Source organism: Petaurus breviceps, unplaced genomic scaffold (genome assembly GCF_028583685.1).
Source record: "Petaurus breviceps papuanus isolate PSGF00001 unplaced genomic scaffold, PetGlider_PUasm1.0 90638, whole genome shotgun sequence".
Lineage (NCBI taxonomy): Eukaryota > Metazoa > Chordata > Mammalia > Diprotodontia > Petauridae > Petaurus > Petaurus breviceps.
The window spans coordinates 6,865,973-6,873,709 of record NW_027187295.1 but is presented as its reverse complement, the minus strand read 5'-3'; the positions used below and the strand labels follow the sequence as shown (position 1 = coordinate 6,873,709).

At 38.2% G+C, this 7,737-nt stretch overlaps 1 pseudogene; it reads left to right on the top strand.

Moving 5' to 3' along the window:
- Positions 1-4,023: 4,023 nt before the first annotated feature.
- LOC138143351 (inosine-5'-monophosphate dehydrogenase 2 pseudogene) lies at positions 4,024-5,679 on the top strand (annotated as a pseudogene).
- The last annotated feature ends 2,058 nt before the right edge of the window (positions 5,680-7,737 follow it).

The following is a 7,737-nucleotide window of genomic DNA, read 5'->3' as shown; positions in this document are numbered from 1 at the left end:
ATTTAAAGCTGGATGGACCTTAGAAGTCATCTAATTCAACAATCTACTTCAATTTATTAGGTTGGATTTTTATTGCAATTATTAAAGAAACTAAGAGACACTGAGAAGTATGGTGGAAAGAGAGTCTATCTTATAGACAGCATGACTTGGATTCAAATCTTGCTTTTCTCTACTTAGCTGCTTGGCCATGAAGAAGTTGCTTAACTTCTCGATGCCTCCAGGCAGCTCTCTGAGACAATAGTTACAAAAAATTTTTGCATGGTTAGGGGAGCATCTACATTAAGAACCCTATATAATGAAATCACAGGTCCAGACCATCTTTTTCTCACAGTCCCCAAATTATTGTAACTATCTATAAAATAGTAGCACTTCCTAACATGAACAATTCTGAAAAGTCTAAAATGTCATATTACTATTAATATCATTAATATTATTATTATTTTACCAGAGAAAGGATTAAAAAAACAAAACAAAAAGAAAAACCCAACAACATGATTTATCTTGAATATGTGGGGCCAGTTGCTAACTCAAAAAACCCATTTTCTCTGAGTAGACACTTTCCTTTCCCCTAAAATCTCATGGTCACTTGTAGAAATATAAACCTTGTAAGTACATTATAAGATCTATGTTTGTAAGTGTCCTCAAAGAGCATCTAGTAAAAATCACTATTTTGTAGTTTATAAGATCATAGGTTCAGAACTAAAAGGATCCTTAAAGGTCATTTAGTCCAGTGCTATTGATTTACAAAGGAGGAAACCTTGAGGCCCAGAGACAGACTTGTCTCTGAGAGAAAGACTTTTGACTTTCCCAAGGCCGCCCAGATAATAAGTAGTAGAGTAGCAATTAGAAATCAGATTCACTCTGTCCAAATCAGTCTCTTGATTCACCATACCAGACTGTCCTTGAAATCAAGCCATTTAGCCAAATTAATCCCCAAAAGGAAGTAGGATTCAAACCTAGCAACACTGACTCCAAATCCAGTGATTTCCCCTGCAACACCAAACTGCATCTGTATTTCTTAATGCCATTCTTCTCTTCAAAAACATTGCTAGGGAAAGTGGTGGTATATGTAGCTCTATACTATTTAATGTGCTATTATTTCATGAAATATTTTCTATTTGTTAGACTCCACGGATAACTTTGGAATGTACCCTGAGTGTTCTTTTCCCTATCTCTTTGTTTTAGGAAAGGTGAAAACATAGTTCAAAATTAGTCAAGCTCTGGGTACTGATGCTGGGTGATGAATATTGAAGGACAGGTAGAAACAATGAAGTCTTGATGTGCTTTAGGTCTGCTTTCTTCAGTTTACTTCACATTTGTCTCTGGATGTTGCCATGAGCAATACCCTAAAATAAGTGAACTTCTCAGGACCTACAAGTTAACTGTCTATCAGAATATAATTTTTGTTCCATTATAAGTAATAGTTTTTATTTATATATAGTTATTGTGTTTACAAAGCTCTTTCTTCATGGTGGCTGTGCATGATCCTCATTTTATAGATAAGGAAACTGAGACTTATGAAAATGAATTAATGACTTATTCTTAGGAAGGATTCAAAACCATATCTTACCAATCAATTAACAGGTATTTATTAAACACTTTCTATTTGCCCAACGTTGTCCTAGATGCTGGGGGGGAGAGGGGAGTATGTGAAACTATTCAGTGTTCTTTCTATTAACCTATTTGAAGGACTGTTTTTGTTTAATGGTTTAGACCTCCGGGGGATAGCCATCAAAACTGTTCTCCATATTATTTTGGTATATTAGAACCATTCAGTGTGAGTCTGATCTTCTCTGACAAATCTTGCTGCCCTCTATGGCTTCTTATAAGATCCTGGTTCATGACTTGGGTACTTACATTTCAAGTCCTCTACTCTAACATCAAAAATGTGTTTTTAGCCTAATCCAATTAGTTTCCACAAATGACCAACACAGGATGGTGCACTTTAAGCAAACATTTAACAAGAAAAATACAGTATTACCAAAATAAGAAAAAAATTTTAAGAGCTAATTAATTTACTTTTCAAAAGAATCTATCATAGGAATCGCTGTTAGACTTCTTTAAATAGGTAATGGTATATTTTTAAAAGTATCATATTTAGAATCAGAGGATCTAGATTCAGTCTCTGGTTCTGTCATTTATAACCTATGTGACCACTTAGGCAAAAACCTCTATGGGCCTTAATTTCCTTGTTTGTAAAATCAAGATGTTGGGTTAGATGATTCCTAATGTCTCTTTTAGCTTGAAATATATAATTTTAAAAACCACATGTATTCCAATTTTCAGAAACAGTTATTTTGTTTAAAGGGAGGTATTTCTGTTATAGGAACAATTTCAAACATTGTGAGGATCAAGTTTTTCTTCATTTTGTAAAGTTCTTGAGATACTTCTTTTCTTTGAGTATGAAAATGTGTTGCTCATTGTAACAGCAAGCACCCTAGCATACCCAGCGTGGCTGCCAACACAGGTTCTTAGATCTGCTTTTCTAAAGGAAAACAACTCAAAATGAATTAACAATCTTTCTTTAATCAAACATATTATTTACCTAGTTCAGGGGAACAAGTCAGCACCCTGAACTTCAGAGTATAAAAACAAAATACAAACAAGCTACAAGCAGAAGTTACAAGCAGAAGACAAGCTTCCAACTGTCTGACCATTACATCCATACCTTGTCAGTTACCAGAGAGGGAAGCACCAACATCTGGGTTTTCACACCTGGGGGTATCGACAGCTGCCCAGAGTCACTTGTGGTCAAATCACACAACACTTTTTAAAGTGAGCCCCAAAACAAAGCCATACATCAAGGTTTATATAGCCTTCTCTTGGTTCAGAGAATATCACAGCCCTCTTGATCCAATGCCCAATCACAGAGCACCAAGGTGTGGGCATTCCTGAAAGGGCAAGCCTCCAGCCACAGGCTCCAGGTGCACTTAAGCCCATCAAAGGGCTTAGGGTCAGGAAATATCTTAAATTCCCATTCCCATAACACATATAGCATTGTCATTGATGGATATGAATGTTTCAGTCAAATTGAGCACATCTAGTCTAGTGAAAGGAAAATATGATTTGGAGGAGGCGACCTAAATAAGAATTCTGGCTTTGACACATATTGAGGGTATGTATGACCTTGGACCAATCTCTTAACCTCTCTAGATCTCAGTTACCTTATTTGTAAAAGAAGGGAATTGGATCAGCTCATTTATAAGATCCTTTCACCACTAAATCCAATGTATTAATTGTTATTGGTTACAAAATTTATTAGGTTGGGTATAATTCTTTGAAATATCCTCTTCAATTTTAATTAATATGATATTAGCTCACCTAATGATGTCCAGCCATTTTTCAGTCTTGTCTGACTTTTTGTGACCCCATTTGGGATCTTGGCTAGAGTAGTTTGGTATTTCGTTTTCCAACTCATTTTACAGATAAGGAAACTAAGGCAAACAGAAATAAGTAACTTGCCCAGGGTCACACAGCTAGTAAACATCTGAGGTAGCATATGATTGTAGCTTTTTCTGACTCATGTTTAACATCCTATCGGATATAGAATGTTATGCTAGGTTTTGAGAATACAAAGATAACTAGGCCACAGACTGTGCTCTTAAGGGAACTATGACATCATAGAAGAAAAAAGAGAAACAAGGATATTTCGAAGTTGATAGTGAAAATTTGATACGAGAAGTCTTGGGAAAGTAATATGCAAAACCTGAAGAAGACGTTTTCATCTCTGATGTGGGTTATTTGATTTTCAATAGGGAGTTCACTGAATATAATCTCTATCTAAATGCCATTTCATTATATTTGCCCAAATTATATAAACTTAATTTCAAACTTTTGTTCACTAAGAGTTTTACATTAGAAAATGAATTGTGAAAGTGGGGTCAGGGAGGAGAAGCATCAAGCCCACACATCCCTCCACAGGTATCCCACCAGTACAGCTTTCTTTCTCCTTCCCCGTCTCTGTCTGGTCCCTGCCATGGCAGGCTATCTTAATAGCAGCAGCACTTGTTACATTCCAGAATGATGGTGATGATGATGTTACATTCCAGGCTGATGGTACAGCAATTCTTCAACTGTGGGAATGGGCTCCTATGCCATGACTTGCTCATCCTCCTGGGTTATATGACTTCAAAGCAGGACAAGTAGACCTAACTTCAACACTTACCAAGAAGATGGCCCTGAAGGCCCCACTTGTTTTAATCCCAGTGTACACAGTGACCTAGGCCAAGACGGCCATAGCCATGGCACTGACAGGAGGTGTTGGCTTTGTCCGTTACAGATACACCCCAGAATTCCAGGCCTATGAAGTAGGCAAAGTGAAGAAATATGAGCAGGGCTTCATCACTGACCCTGTGGTTCTGAGCTGTGAGGATCAAATCAGAGGTATGTTTCAAGTCAAGTCAAGGCATGACCTCTGTGGAATCCCAGTCACAGACAATGGCAGGATACATAGCCGCCTAGTGGGCATCATCTCCTACTGTGACATGGACTTTCTCAAGGAGGAGGAACATGACCATTTCCTGGGTGAGATCATCACCAGCCAGGAGGATCTAGTGGTGGCTCCTGCAAGAGTCACACTAAAGGAAGTCAATGAAATCTTGCAGTGGAGCAAGAAAGGGAAGTCACCCAGCCATCATTGCCTGAATGGACCTGGAGAAGAATCATAACTATCCCTTAGCTTTCAATATCAAGAAGCAACTTTTGTGCAGGCAATCTTTGGTACCCATGAGGATGACAAGAACCATCCTGACTTGCTGGACCAGGCGAGTGTCAATGTTGTTGTGCTGCACTCTTCCCAAAGAAACTCCATTTTCCAAATGAACATGATTAGATACCTCAAGGAGAAATACAACAACCTCCATGTTATCAGTGGTAATGTGATGATAGTTGCACAAGCAAAAAAAAAAACTCATTAAGGCTGGAGAGGACACCCTAAGGTTTGGCATGGGTAGCAACTCTATCTGCATCACAGAGGAAGTGCTGGCATTTGAGTGACCTCAGGAGATATCTGTATACAAGATCTCATGCATGGCACTTAAGGGTCCCTATCATTGTAGATGGTGGCATCTAAAATGTGGGTTACATTGCCGAAGCTCTTGCACTTGGAGCTTCCACAGTGATGATGGATTCTCTGTTGGTGGCCACCACAGAGGCCCCAGATGAATACTTCTTCTCTGATAGGTTCTGGCTAAAGAAATACCAGGTCTGGGGTGGGTAGGTGGTACAGTGAATAGAGCACTGGGCCTGGGGTCAAGAGGACCTGAGTTCAAATCTGGCCTCAGACACTTGACACACTTACTAGCTGTGTGACTTTGGGCAAGTCACTTAATCCCAATTGCCTTTAAAAAAAAGCAAAAAAAAGAAAGACATGGTCACAGGCTCCCTTGATGCCATGGACAAGAACCTTGGCAGCCAGAACCATTACTTCAGTAAAGAAGACAAAATCAGATTACTCAAGGGGTGTCTGGGGCATACAGAACAAAGGGCCCATCCACAAATTTGTTCCTTACTTGATTACTGGCATCCAGCACTCCTGCCAAGATATTGGTGCCAAAAGTCTAACTCAAGTCAGAGCCACAATGGACTCAGGGCAGCTGTAATTTAAGAAGAGGACTGTCATCTGCTCAGGTGGAAGAAAGTGTCTGTGAACTCCATTCATATGAGAACTGGCTCTTCTGAGAAGTGGCCTTATTTGCTTTTACTGGCTCTCACCTCTCCCCCTCTAGGTTTTTCAATAAAAATCTGTATATAAAAAAGCACTGAAGAACTATATTGTGATTTAAATCAAAAGCATTTTTCATTTGTTACATCAGTAACCTTGATAACATCAATTCAGCTACAAGATAAAATGATCTATTACTGTTTTACTCAGCTGGAGTGAGTGGATGCAGTGAAGTCATGATAGGAGGAAAGGAGAAGAAAAACCATTGCCTCTATTCTGGGTTACATGCTGTATCCTGTCATATTTCTTAATTTCAAATAATTGTGTAGACAGAATCAGATTAAATTTTCCAGGTTTGGCCATACCTAGAACTTGGGCACAATACAAACAGTAAATCAATAAACATTATAAAGTTCCTACCATATGCTGGGGTGTATAGATGTTCAAGGCAGACTAGTGCCTCTGATGTGAAGGCTTGCCAAGTCCTTTTCAGTGTTGTTCATCCATGATTGGTGTCTACCTGTCACCCAACTCTCAACTGTGGCTCCAAGAAGCTATAACATATGCATTGGTCACATCCTGACAAACCACCTCAGAAGATGGGCTAAACCCCTTCAAGGATAATTAATGAACCATAGACCCATTGGCAAGCTAGGGGGAGTTCTACCCCAAGCATGTGAAGTCTTCCCGTCACTGAATGGGCAGATGAGAAGCTTGTTCCAACAGCCATGAAGGCAGCTATGGAGTACTTAGAACATAGTGAGACATCAAAGATACCAAGGTCATGAACTACATCTTGGGTCATGGTCAGGCATCCTGACTTTTGTGTGGCCACTGAACTTTGAAAACTATGAAAGAGAGAGTGAGGCTGATGTCTACATATAAATATGCCTCACTCAAATACAATTCTTTCATGAATAAAGACATCACCATGTGACGTCATTGATCCTTTTTGAAAATGAAGAACAAACCACAGCAACTATATGCTACCCAGTATGTAAGCTCTGGAGATGCAGTGAGAGGGAAAAGATCTCTCAGTCTAATGGGGGAAGAAACATACAAGCCACTATGTACAAACAAGATAGAAACAGGATAAATTGGAAATAATTAACAGAAAGAAAACACTAGTACTAAGGGGGATCTAGAAAGGGTTCCTGTAGAAGATGAGATTTTAACTAGAGCTTGAAGGAAGCCAAATAGTTACTTAAAGTTACTTAAAGAATCAACAAATACATTCTGAGAAATTTGGGAATGCGTTATTTGAATTGATGCAGAGCAAAGCAAACATAATGAAGAGTACAATACACAATAACCACAGTTATTCAAAGAAAAACAACATTAAAAACAATAACAACAGGAAAAGAACATTAAAAAAATCAGATCAAAGTAATGACCAATCTTGTTTCCAGAAAACTTAGGACAAATATTTCTCTGATCATGATAGGAAGGTGATAGATAATGGATGTAGTATGTTACATATACTCTCTCAGACATGATTAATGGTGGTGTGTTTTGCTTAACTATTATAGGAAAAGTATTAGAAAGTGAGTGATATTTTTTAAACAGCAATAAGATTTTTTAAAAAGTTGATTTGCATAGGAATTGATGAGACTCTAAATAACCACTACAGTACTAGGAAAGTCATGAGAACCTATATCACCCAGGAAGAACAAGAGTCACGTTTAGGAAGGTTGATTTGTCTAGGAATCTCTAGTCTTTTCCAACAACTACAGCAACAATACATAGCATTTGCATATATTGCATCATACATGTCATTTATATGGCCCTTTATGTTTACGAAGTGCTTTGCAAATATTATCTTATTTGATCTTCACAATAATGCCAGGAGGTAGGTGATATTATTCCCATTTTGCAGATGTGAAAAATAAGGCAGACTGAGTTTAAGTGATTTGCCTAGGATCACACACCTGAGATATAATTTGAATAAGAAGTCTTCTGAATTCTACTTTTCACTTCCTAGGGGTATATAGCTCCTGAAGTAGTGTTAATATTGGTGTTAGTAGTGTGAGACTGAAGTTGGCAATGGGAAGGTACAATGATAACACTAAACCTGA